This window comes from Melozone crissalis, unplaced genomic scaffold (genome assembly GCF_028551555.1).
Source record: "Melozone crissalis strain CALT ecotype California unplaced genomic scaffold, PUWL_Pcris_2 ptg000045l_1, whole genome shotgun sequence".
NCBI classification, from domain to species: domain Eukaryota; kingdom Metazoa; phylum Chordata; class Aves; order Passeriformes; family Passerellidae; genus Melozone; species Melozone crissalis.
The window spans coordinates 1830747-1844375 of NW_026535823.1; positions in this window are offsets into that span (position 1 = coordinate 1830747).

Sequence of the window (13629 nt, forward strand, 5' to 3'; positions counted from 1 at the left end):
CTTCAGGCAGAGCAGCTAGTAGCAGAGCAGATAGGTGCTCTGAGTCTGTTTCTTGGTCTTTGATAAGCTGCAAGGAGATGACTGTGTTGTCCATGAAGCTGTGGGGGACCATTCTTGTCTAGTGTGGCAAAAAAAATAAAGGGAGTAGTTCTGAACCTTTCTTCTGAGGCAAAAACCAGACACTGCATGTGTCTTTTGATACCTTCTGTGGTGTAGTTTGCTTTGAAAACTGCATTGGAGCCTAGAATGGGAACAAAGCTGCAAGTCCTTGACTGCTGTCCTGTAATGCTAAAACCAGGGTGTACACCTTGCAATGGTGCCTGCTGTATCTGAAGTGCAATGGGCACCTTTGTGTCTGGGGAGCTGCGTGGGCCAAAAGGACGCAGGGCTGGTGGCCGTGAGCAGCTGAAGATGAGGCAGCGTGGGGCCGGGGGGCCAAGAAGGCCAAGGGCACGGTGGCTGTGCCAGCAGCAGTGGGGCAGCAGGAGCAGGGCAGGGAGCGTGGCCTGTGCTGGGCAGCGCTGCGGCCACAGCTGGAGTGCTGTGTGCAGCTGTGGGCCCTGCGAAGCAGAAAGTCATGGAGGGGCTGCAGCGTGTGCACAGAAGGACAGGGGAGCTGGGCAAGGGGGGGCAGCACAAGGCCAGGGAGGAGGGGCTGAGGGAGCTTTAGCCTGGACAATGGGGGCTCATGAGGGACCTTCAGGCAGACTTCCATAGATCCCTGCCTTAGACCCATACAGCCAATGCTCAGCACAAGGGCTGTTTCCCTGCCAAACATCCCTTCACTGCATCCAAGTGCTTTAGACACCGGAGTAGGTAACACTTTCATATTTTGTTTGTTTATTTGTTTGTTTGTTTGCTAGAAGGAGAAGCCTTGTGTAATTTCTCTTTCTCCAGGGAGCAAGGGAGCTTTTTCTCAATCTTTCCTGCCCTTTTCCAGCACTGGCAGAAACACATCGCTTTCAGGTTAACGGCTCCTGTGTCTTTTGGCAGCCCAGGGAATCAGTGTGTGTTGTGTTTGGGAATTGAGCAGGAAATCGATGCCCTTGCATTCCAGCTGGTGCTCAGAGATTAGAGGAGCTGGAGGGGCTGGGCTGCATTTCTGACTCCAGCCACTTTAGCCCCATCAGTGTGGTCGAGTCCAAGACAAGAACTTGCCCGAGCACAGATGCACGAAGAGTGCAGCTCCCAGTGCAATGCTCTGGGTCTGACTGCATTCCATAAGGACCCACACGCTCCAGATTCCCCAAGAGTGTGGGTTACTGAAGCAACAGGAGAGCAAGTTCAGGACGGCTGCGGATCGGGGCACTGCTACCAAGTGCTGATGTGTGTAGCGACAGAAACAGTATTGATTCAGGGTGAACCCCCCGTGGGGAATAATGTGCTTTGGCTCTATGATTTAGAAGGTTAAACAAATGCTTTCTTAAGCTGTGGTATATTACACTAGTACTATATTAAAACTCTACTATAGAGATACTATACTAAAAAGCTACTAAAGAAAAACTCGTGACTGTCTCCAGACAGTCAGAACACAGCTTTTATCTAATTAGCTAATCAAGCTAAACAACTATCACTAAAATCCAATTAACAAATCACTTTCAGTAAACAATCACTAGAACACATTCTACATGTACTAAACAACAAGAACAGCAAGTAGAGATAATAATTGTTTTCTCTTCTTCTCTAAGTTTCTCATTACCTTCCCTTAAAAAAACCTAGGAGAGAGAATTATATCTCTCTCTGTTCAAAGAATGTAAATACCACAGCACAGTAAAGAGAGATTATAAAAGTGAGATCTGTCTATCTGTCTATTTGAATCTTCCTGGCTCTGCTCCAAAGCAGTGGAAGATGCAAAGCTCACCTAAAGGCATCCCTTCAGGAGAGCAGTAGAGACAAGTTCCACTGACTGATCGTGAGCAGGCAGAGATGTTTCCCCCTCCAGAGATGGTTGTTTTCTCCCCTCATGTTTTCCTGCTCCAGCCTTTTCTGACCTGAAGCCTTCATTTGTCCTTTAAATTTTTGCATGTCCTAAGGGAGTGGAACTATCCCATGCTGTAGCTGGGGTCTGGTGACTTTGCTTATACACGCATTACATGACACATGGTTTCCTTCACTGGCATCCCCGGGGCTGTGTAAGTGCATTCGTTAATGGGGCCTTATGAGAAACTCTGTTACTGCTGGTCAGAATTCTCAGTTGACAAAAGAGGCAGAAGAAACACCTTGGTCCTCCTCCATATACTGAGATGGCCATAGAGGTTCTCTGACTTCCATCAGAGATCTTTGCATGCATCCTCATCTCCTGGATGACCCGGTTTTCTAACAAGAGTGTGGATGTCAGGAAGGAGGAATGCTGGTGCAGGCCTGAAGAGAAGGTGAACTCCAGAAGTGTCTCTCACAAGGAGTGAGCTCACCCAGGAAGCCCCTGCAGAGCCAGGATGGAGCTGTGGGACAGGGCGGGGTGTCAGTCGCTACTGAAAGACAAACAGGCCATGGCAGAAGCAGAGGGATGCCCTCACCAGACCCTTGAGAAATGCCACCCCTTCCCTGTCAGCTGCCTGAGAGGCTGTTGGAGCTTCAGTCCCAGTGGCCCCTGATTGTAGGGCCAGGGTCACTTTGGAATCTGTGCCTCCCCTTGGGCAGAGAATGACCCAGGAGAGCAGCAGCACAGTGCTTTGGGAACGTGTGAGCCCAGCAGTCTGTGAGTCTTGGCCCACAAAGGGCGTATGGGAAGTTGAAACCCATCTTCTCTTGCTTTCTGTGCAGGTGCTTCTAGAGAAAGAGCAGGAGCACACTGCCTCATCTGAGATGCCATGCCAGACTCAGGGAGAGCTGTTCCCTGCCCGAGAGCAGGAAGAGCAGCTCAGGCAGCAGGTGGAAGAGCCACAGGAGAATGGCCAGGTGAGCCTGACTGGCCAGGGGACAGAGGGAAGGGCAGGAAGAGGGGCATAAACCAGAGCTCCTGGGACTGAGGAGGCCAGGAGTCCCACAGGCAATGGAAGCACAGAGCCTTGCAATCTGCAGAGATCAGCCCTGGGACAGGATGGTTACAGTGTAAGCAGAGCTGGGTAGGGAAGCAGAAAGAAGGGACTGAATAAATGTGATTTTGAGGCTAAAAGAGGGAAAAGCTGAGCCTGATGGCAGCTCTCAGTCACTTGCTCTGCTTTTGTGTGTACAGAACATGAAGGCAGAGCCACAAGCAGAGCTGCCTGAAGCTCAGAGTGCCATCATGGCAGTGAAGAGGAGGAATGAAGACATCCAAGAGGAGAAGAATCTCCCTATGCAGAGGGGCAATCAACAAAAACAGGTGAATGAAGGAATGGCAGCCACTCCACTCATGAAAGAGAGTCCTTTCCATTGTTTACAGAAAAGTGACGAACAGCTGGAGGCACAGCTGCAGGAAACTGAGGCTAGGATCAAGGTAAGGAAGAAGAGGCTAGACGAAAAAATTAAAATCATCAAAGAGAAAATGAATTGCCTCCTTCAGGAGCAAAAGGCTCTAGAAAAGCAAGCGAGTGAAATAGCAATAGGCAGTGCAGTCACCCAAGGGGTGGTTTCTGCCCTCCTTGCCTTTCCAGTGCAGAGCAGCAGGGGGTGCGTGATGCCTCTGAGTGCCATCCTGATGAGGGCTCTGTCGGAGCTGCTCTCAAGGACACTTCCTGCTCTGCTGGATCTCAGCTGATGCTCTAGACAGTGGCATTACTCCTCTGACCATTTAGCCAGCAGTCATCTGAATGAACTCCTGCTGACTTCTTCCAGGTGGCCTTGTTTCTTGAGGTGTTTTTGCAGGTGAACATGGTCACTCACATAGATTTGGAATTCAAGCTACAAGCTGTCTGTATCCCTCGTGAATGCTCCTGTCCTTTTCTTTACTTTCTTCCCAGTCGATGACTCCTGGCTGACGGGGACAAGCTGTTGTCTCTGACTGCTTTGTTCTGTTTGACTTGAGGTGGAAGTGTCGCCATCCTTCCTGGCAGCCTGCAGAGAGTTCCAGCAAATGACGGGCAACCAAGAGCCCCGACGCTGGCATGAGGCCCAGGCACTGAACCATCCAGAGATGCTGCAGGATAAGCTCGTCCCGAGGAAGGTGCAGAAAAAGAGAATTTCATGGCAGGAGGTAGAACATTAGAATGAGGAGCTGCAAATGTATCTGCAGACCTAGGAGGGGGAAAGGAGTCTTTGGTAGGAAGTGGAGCAGTCATTGCTGCAGTCATCCTTTAGAACAAGAAACTGGCTATGAACTGGAGTAAAAGCAGCCTTTGGTTTTGACCATTTGGTTTCACAAGTGTACATCCAAAGCAATCCAGTTGTGGAGCTCTGCATGTGGCTGACAGCAGCTTCCTAAGGGCTTGCATTTCAAATGGCAATCTCTCTGGCATTTCAGGGCAATCTCTGCAACATCTTCCTGACATCAACTCATTTCTTGTCTCAGATCTACACCAACTCTGACACTGAAGCTGCTGCAGAAGCAGCAGTGCTGTTCCAAGGAGCCTTTGCTCTCCAGCTGAAGAAGTGGAGCCTGAGCCCTTGGTTCACCTCCCGTGCTGACCCAGCTGCTGCTCAGCAACAGGAGATGGCGGGTGACTCCCTGGAGCAGCAGAGTACGTCTGGTATCTTTCTTATCTGAGGGACAGTGTGTTGTGTGCACGTGTCAGCATAGCTCTACCAAAGGGTTATGCTCAGTTTAGTGTCCCAGAAGTGCTGGCAGTGCTCCGAGGCAGCAAGAGAGAGCTCTGGGTGTTCCTGCTGCCTCTGAGGGCAGCTTAGACTGGCTGGAGTTTGCCTGGGCTTCCCTCTCTGCCGAAGGCAGAAGCAGGGATTGTTCCTGGATCAGCAGAAGGCTGTGACTGCTTGAGTCCTAGCCACTGGCAGAAGCCCTGCTGAGATCAGTCTCTAGGAGAACAAATCAAGCCCCTTGTGATTCTGCAGCACAACCCAATGAATCTGCTTCTTGCCCGTAACAGCTGGCAGTGCTGTGCTCTCAGATAAGATCTGGTAGGGTTGAGAAGAGAGCCCAGTGGATTCTGTGTCTACCATCACCTGTTGGGACAAAAAGGGCACTGATCTGCGCCTCAGTGTGGCTGATCTCAAAGCCCATCCTGTTGTGTCCTGAATGGGGGCAACAGCTTGTCCGGGGCTCAGGCTGACTCTGGGTTCTTCCCATCAGTGCCTGTCAGTGCTCATGCTTGGGCTTTGCCAGCCTTGTTGTGGTTGCTGCCCTGCCCCTGAGGGCTGTGGGAATGCAGATGCTGGAGCCTTCCTTAGCTGGGAGGGTCCCGCTGCTTCCCGGCTGCTGCAGCGCGGAGCTGCCTGAGGCCACAGCCCCTTCTCTGGGCCGGCTTCTGCCTCGCACAGGCCTGGACTCACAGGAGGGTCAGCATCTCCTCTGGGCAGCTCTCTGTGTCACAGGGGCGCCTGAGGAGCACTGCTGTCCTCTGTGCCCATGCCCGCCGTGCCGAGTTGGGAAGATGGGGACGTGTGCGGTGCCGAGAATGCGAGTGCAATGGGAGCGACTGATCCACGCTGTCAGGGTGAAGAGAAGCGGCGCGGTTCTTCACGCGAGGCACGGGCAAGGGCGTCTTTGGGCTCAGCCTGCTCATAAAAGGTGAGGGTCCTGATGCTGAAAGCCCCGTGGGGATTGCTTCTAGCATGAGCTGCTCTGGTTTACAAATGCAGAGGCATTCTTCTGGCAAACTGCTGCAAGGTGGAAAAGATGGGAACACTTGGCAATATTCCTCCTGTTCTGAACTTGACATCTGTTCAGAGGAATTGATTCTAGATGTTCAGGTGCATTTAATCTTAGCAAGTAGGAAACCTTTTCTAAATCTCACAGTGTTTATTCCCAAGAAAATAAAGGCACTTTTAGTTCCAGCTCTCCTTAATGTTTCCAGATGACAAACTTACTTGCCTTGGTAGGTATTTTCTTCTGCTCTCAGTCTCCTCTGAATGTATCTCCCGGTGCTTCCCTGTGTGTCTGCTGTCAAGCAGTCTCTCCCTTCAAAGGATGCTAGAAATCAGTCTCTGTGCCAGCCACTTGTGCTGTGGGCCTGCTGTTCTTTTCTTGTTGTTCCAGTTGCTGTTCCTGTTGTTGTTAGCCAGCTGTCCACCAAGGGAGGGCTCAGAGCCCCAGACAGTGGGGCTGCCTTTTGTATCTCCTAGAAGGTGGGATCTCTGCTTTAAAGTGAACATCTTGCATTTTGTTTCCCTCAGGGAGAATGGTGAAGATGGAAAATCCTATTCTAAAATACATTGAACTGGAAAATATTGGCAGTGGGTGAGTCCAAGCAATGTTAATTGTACAAAACTATGCATCAGGCGTTTTGCTGGTGGAATAGGTATCAAGTGTGAAGTCAGACAAGCTGCAACTGTGTTCAGGCACTGGGCTTAGATTGTCAGTGCTGATCAGAATTTCTAAGTGTGCTCAGAAGGCATTGTCAGACATCTCCATGGTTCCAGTGTCCTGCAGGTCTTAGGCATTTCCAGCAGATCTCCTGTGTGGGCTGGCTTTCACTGCAAGATCTAAATGGCTTCTCCTTTCTCTGCTTCTGTTTTGTTTCTGGGACTTTTGGAGATGTTTATAGAGCAGTCGACACTGCCACAGGAGGAGAGGTAAATGTGAAAAGCCCCTGCAGACTCTGCTGCACTCGAGGGCTTTCCCCTCTGGTGTGAGCTGTGGCTGGAGCTTTGGGCAGAGCTGTGCTGAAAAGGCACAAGAAGCACAGACTGGTGCCAGCCCACAAAACACATCTGGGACTTTGTCCTCCTCAGCTGCCTGAAGGAAGGCACGGAGGGCAGCGGTTCCTTTCAGAGAAGAACGCGCTCACGCGCTCTCAACTGCTAAAACAAAGGTGGTGCCTGTGAGCACCTCACTGCTCTTTGGGGCTACAGCTTCAGAGTCCTGAGTTCACATTTCTGGCTGCCAGCAAATCCATCTCACAGTTACTGGTAGGTCCTTAGCCACCTGCAGTGCTGCTCTTGGGAACTGCACATAGGGAGAGATCAGCAAGGCATCCCTGAAAGCCCCAAGCCCTGCCCATAGCCCAGGATGTATCCACAGAGTATTAAGGCAAGGATTACTTCTTCTGAATTCCCAAACGATGCAGCAGAGAGTGTGGTCAGAGGTTTGTGGGTGATAACTGAGACACCGCTGTTACCAAGTGGTCAAGGCAAAATGTCAGTGGCCCCACGTGTCCTGTAACTGGCTCCCTAGGGAGCAGAGAAATGGGCTGTTGGAATGTCAGTTCCTAATTACTGCAGTGCCTAATCACAAGGCAGTTTGGCACAGCTCAGCTGTGCCATTGCAAAATGACTCGCTCCACATGCCTTGTGGTTTCGTGCCACCAACCACTCAAGTTACTGATTATCAATGTCATTTTAGGTGGCCATCAAGAAAATACGTCTTCAAGGACTGAGGAAGAAGGAACTAAAAGTCAGTGAACTCATGGTCATGAAGGTGAACAGGAATCCCAACCTGGTCAACTGTTTAGACAGGTGAGTTGTGCTTTTGTCCTATGAATGTTTGTTCACATACTGGAAACATGCAAGGTAAAATCCCACTTTGCTCACTGGCAGAAAATAGAGCTGTAATTATTGGCTAATTATTATTGCACTTTTCATCTCCAGTGGATGGGAAGAGATTGCATTTTGTCTGCACGAGTCTTCACTGGCACATGGTATTTGAAAATTGTTCAAAAACCCGGATGAGTTGTGTCTTACTAAATCAATGATGTCTATATTCACAGCCACCACTTTGTTTTGGAGCTTGATTTTTTTCAAGTGTCTTCTTACATCCAGGTAAACTAACAAGGATTTCCCTTGGATTATTGCCACTGTGTTCCATTGCTATGCATGCCAGAAAGACTAGGTGCTTTTTTCCAGAAACACCATGCGTGACAGGCTTTTTATCTGGGCTGTTACTAAACTGCACATTTTGCTTGCTGCCCATCTAAGACCTCTCCTTTTTCGCAGCTGTGCCTTTCTCCTTGAGACTGCACAGATGGCAAACAATCCACAGCCAAGAGGGAATGTATATTCCTTTATTTTGTCTTTGTCTCAAAGGGATCTGAAAAGGAGAGTCAACCCGTCTTTTCCAAACAGCAACCTAGCCATGTACATTCATCTCCATGCCCTTGTTTCCTTCTTTCAGCTCCCTTGTGGGTGAGGAACTGTCCCTGGTTATGGAGTACATGAATGGAGGCACTCTGAGCAATGTCATCAGGCAGACCTACCTGTCGGAGGATGAGATGGCAGCCATCAGTCGGGAGGTCAGCAATCCCATCTGTGTTTCCAAGGGCTTGGACAGCATTGTCTGGGAAACAGGGCCTCAGAGCTGGAGTGATTTCCTGTGCCAAGCTTTGTTTCTGTGTTGCTGCTATTCTATGGGCAAGAAAAAGCATCTCAAGTGAAAAGCCTGCCAGTGCCCCTGCTCTCCCTGTACTCAGTGCCAGTACTCTTATCTCCTGCTGTTGTCTTCTCGCTCTGTCTCTTGTATTTGTATTTGCTGTTCTCCACCTTGCCTCTCTAAATGTTTGCCTGGAGTTTGTCTTCACTGCATTCCTTGCCTGTGAATGCAAAGGTGCTGGTGGCAGGATTTGAAATGATCAGCAAAGAAAAAAGACTCATTTCCCACAGTCCTTAGCTGAAAACGATAGTAGTGCAGCCAAAATGCTCTTTGCTTCTGGAAAGTGACTGGTGTGATACATCCAAGCCTGTGCTGAGGCCAGCAAGAAAATCTTTGTCATGCAGCCTCCCACCCAAAAGTGATCTGCTTCACACCAAAGGGAGGGACTTTTCCTTTCCAAACCCCTCCTTTGTCCTTTGCATGGAAAAAGCACGTCCACTGCAGCAGGAGTCATCCTGGCTGGTTGGCAGGGGACAGCCTACATCAGCAGGTGCTGTTGCTCTTCCAAAAGCTGACGTGCCTTTCCTCAGAAAGGTCCTGCTCTGCAGGTGTTGGAGCAGCAAGTTCTTCCTCTCAGTGGCCATTACTGTTCTGCCATTACTCCCCATTCCCCTAGAGAGGGAATCTTTTAGGTTCTTTGTTTTCTTTCTTATGGGATGAAATCACATCACTCATTTTTGACCTCCTGTTTCTGTTTTCTCTCTCAGTGCCTGCAAGGACTGCAATTTCTTCATTCAAACCACGTCATCCACCAAGATTTGAAGAGCAGAAACATCCTTCTCAGAACTGACGGTTCTGTCAAGCTGGGTCAGTATATTCTTGGTCAGGTGCAACGTTCCAGGGATGTGGGTGTGGGGCTGCTTGGAGTGACTACCAGCTCCCCAAAAGTGGTGCTGGTGGCAGTGCAGGGACCCCTGCTGCGAGCTGAGGGCACAGTTGCAACGTGCACAGAGGTATAAGGAACCACAAGCAGTCAAGAGTGGCCTTGCTCTGTGTGTGTCCCTTCCAGACAGGGGGAGCTACAATCTAAAGCTTCAGGGGAATAAAGTCCACTGCTGTGAGCAGTGTTTAGAAACCTGGGTTTTTTTGGAAGTGGCCAATTCCATAGTCCCTTGGCTAAAGCCCCAAGGAAATCGCGCATAGACAGTTTTCCAGGAGATTCAACAGCACATTCTTAGCCCGAGAGTGGGTAATTCTTTTGCTTGGTTTCCTAATTGGAGCTGGCTTTCATGGTTTGTTGTTTTCTCCACAGCTGACCTTGGCCTCTTTGCTCAGCTCAGCCCTGAGCAGGGCAGACGGAGCTCCGTGGCCGGCGCTGCTGGGTGGCTGGTGCCTGAAGTGGTGACAGGTCAACCATGTGGCCCCAAAGTGGACATATGGTCTCTGGGAATCGTGGGCATCGAAATGGTGGAACGAGAAGTTCCTTCCTGGAATGCAACTGCTGTCTTGGTAAGGTGCAAATACTCACTGATCCCACTGTCTTTCTCACCTGTCCCATGCTCTGTGTGCCATTGGTCAAAATCCCATTGCCATCTGCTGGCACCACTTCCACCAAGGTCTCCTTCTAAAAACACCCCTGCAACACATCAGCATCTGCTGTAGCTTTGGTTGTATCAGAAAGGGAAGTGGCAGTTCAGAAACCTAACCAGTTCAGAAACCTGCCATTTTGGCCTCCAGCCATGCCTGACATTTCTCACTTGTTTTTTGAACAATGTTGGAACTCTGTTTCTGAGGGACAAGAATTTTTCAGTGGAGAGGGTAGACATGTGATAAACATCCTCAGCAATGGAGGTTAGACCTTCCCAGTTTCAATTTTCTAGAAAACATAAGAAAAAAAGGAAAAAGAAAAGTAAACAAAAAAGAAAGAGAGAAAAAAACCTACTATGAAACCAATGCCCAAGCAGTTCTGCTTGCTTTTTCATTTTTTAAACACAGCTCTTCTCTTCCATTCGATAGCATCTTTTCCAAATCCTTTTCGAATCTTTCAGGCTTTCAAGTCATCTGCACATTGTTCAGTCACGTATGTGGGTGGCCTGGATAAGTTTAGGATGTGTTTTTCTCCGACTGCAGTTAGAATTGTTTGCCAAACCCTTGGCTTTTTCTTGGTACTTTAACAAGTTGATGAGCTTGCAGGCAGGTGCCTGGGCTGGGATCCAGCGTGGGCAGTTGACACCGGTGCTGTGTTTCTTTACCACAGGAGCAGGGCCATCCCTGGCCTGCACAGTTCTAATGACAGGGAGGCCTCCAGCTCCCCACCATGGCCAGTGGCTGAGCTCAGCTGAGAGTCAGGATAAAACCCTCTTTGTCACCTCTGGTGATGTGGGAAAAGGACAGAAAGTCACATAAACTATTTGTACACAAGGGGAGTGCATTGCCATTTCCGGCTTTGAAATTCTCCTTTGGCTTAAAGAGGATAATTACAAAGTCTCTTTGGTCACCATCTACTTCAGTGCCACGAGCACAGAGTTATCATGACAGTGGTGGGCATTTTTATGGAGACTCCAAGGCCTCTTGCCTTTGTTATTTTTGTCTATTTGAGATGGATTCTGCAAGTTGAGGTTTGAATAGTTCCAAGTTGGTGTCTTATGTTTCTAAATACCATCTTGCAAAAGCAGAATGAGCTCTTTCCCTCTGACTTGTCACCGTGTGAGAGTTTGGTTCCACATGAACCACACTGGATAATGATCAGCCGATGTCTTGCCAATCTACACTGTAATTGCTTGGCCTGAGGAGTATCAGAAAGACCTGCTGAGCTCCATGGACACTGTCAGCTGCATGGAAGTGAGCATCCTTGGCCTTGCTGTAGAAACTGGAGCTCAGCTTAGGTTAGATGCTCTTGAGCAGGAGAAAGGCTGGAATCCTCAAGGGTTTCCAGAGGCCTGCGTGCCCAGAGGGACTGAGTTCTGGGGAGCAGCTGGATGTTTCTGCACATCATGGAAAGGGATTGCCAGACAGCTCAGGCCTCACCACAGGCAAACACTCCCCAGCTCTTCTCAGGCAACATTTGCTTTGGCTTTCAAGTTGTTCCCACTTGTGTGTCTGTGAAGATGCGCCTAAAACCACAAGGCAAGCCTCTCAGAACTGGTGTTACATTTCCAGAAATGAAGAAAGGAAGCCCAAACACAAGAAAGTTGCTAAGGCACGGATTTTTAGAGAGGAACTTAACCCCCTGTGCAGTTTCTTCTCACTGGGAAACATGCCTGAAACCTGGGCATGAGGGTCTAAAGGCCACAGTCTCTTCTGCTTCTTGTGCAGTGCTGCTGAAACACTCAGTGACCGTGTTTCTCTCCTAGCCCAAAGCAACATTCTACTAATCACCAAGCCAGAGCCTGGTGATGTGGAGAGCCTGCCAAAACCTCCCATTTCTTTCCTGGCACTTTCTGGGATGGGCCTACCATTCATGCATTGACTTGTGCAGCCAAAAAGTAGAGGGTGACCGTAGGGATGGAACCTCTCCTTCTGATTTGACCATGAAAAGTTTTTCTTTTCCATGTAAGGAAAGCAGAAATTTTCAGGCTGCTGAGAGACAGAGCTGCAGGTGGCTCCTGTGTCCCAGCAGGCGTTTTCATTGCAGTATATTTGTGCATGCATCTTATTGTGTCTGTGTTGAAGATGAGATTCCAAATGTTTGTCTCCTTACCTGAGGAATACCTGGTGGATTTCCTTTCTTTCCTTCCAATTCCCATTGTTTTCAAGAACAAAGCAAAAAGCTTGATTGGTTTTGTTTTATGGCAGCTGTGCTTAAGGGACCAAGAAGCACTGCAGAGATACTTTTCATATGCTAACCCTTGGATACAGTAGAGTTAGTATAGCAAAGTCCTTCTTCCAAAAAGCCTCTCAAGCTGATATGAATCCTCAGGGAAGGAAATGTGCTTGTGCTGATGTAGTTCCCACTAACTAGGTCAGGCAATGAAATCAGCTGCCAAGGCAAGATCTGCAGGACAGTGGGAAAGCTGTGGCTGCATCGGAGTTTGGGTTTTTGGTTGGTAAAGGAAAGTCGTCTCTGGGTCTCTGCCAGGGCAGAAAGTGCCACTGCAGAGTGGAGCTTAATCAATGCGATCTGGGAGAGCAGGGACAGATGGGAAAGAAGCAGGTGGAGCCTGGTGTCTCCTTTTTTCCCAGCCTCAACTCCTGATAGCCACAGGAGGAAGACAAAAGCTGCAGCAGCCCAACCTATTTTCATCTTGCCTGCGTGACTTCCTGAGCTGCTGCCTGCAGAGAGACGAGGCACGGCGCTGGTCTGCCAAGGAGCTCCTGCAGGTAAAATGTGAAGGGGCTGCAGGTGAAACAGGCTCTGAGGGATGGGCTCCTCCTCCACTCAAGCCCAAGGCAGCAGATGAGCCCCCTTCCTCCTCACCTCCATTCTTGGTGCTCTTCAAATGAAAACAGTGAGGAATCCTAGACTGGGCTGGGTGGCAGGGCCCTGTAAAGGTCCTGTGGTGCAAGTGTCCTGCAATGAGCAGGGAAATCTTTAAAGAGATCAGGTTGCTCAGGGCCATTTGCCACTGGAGCCGGAATGGTTGGAGGGATGGGGCACCTACAAGCTCTTGGGGCAAGCTGTGCCAGGGTTCCAGCATGCTCCAAGAAAACAAGTTCTTCCTTAGACCTACTCTGATTAGATGCCCTGTGTGTTTAAAAATATTTGTCCATATCCTATTGTAACTGACCCTGTTAAAAAAGATGTCCCCCACTTTCTTCAAAGCCACTCTGAAATCTTGGAAAGTGGCAATAAAGTCTCCCTGGGGCCTGTTCTTCACAAAACTGAATAACTCCAGCTCCCTCTGCATTTCCTGAGAGGAGAGGCGCTCTGTCCTCTGACTGTTTCTGTCACCCTCTTTTGTAATTCGGTGGAGTGCTCAGTTTTATCTAATGGCAAAAGAATTGAAGTAGAGCAATGCAGGGTACAGAGACATGAAATGGTGGTGGAGGAGCCCAAGGAAGCCAGTCCCAGCTGAGCAGTCAGAGATTTGGCTGTGGGCAGGAGGGGCTGTGGGGGCCTCACTCTGAGGGGCCCTGGTTTGTGCCCCCCAGCCCACCCTTAGAGGTTTCTGCCACACAAACAGGGACAGCTGGGAGGGACTTGTCCCAGCCCCATCTGCTGCCTGGCACGCTCAAGCAGACGGCAACTGTGCCAGGGTTACTGCCAGGCTGTGTGGCAGAGAGGGAACTGCAGGGCCCAGCGCCACTGGGCTGGCCCTGCTGGGAAGGAAGGAGCCATCCAGCACACGAGG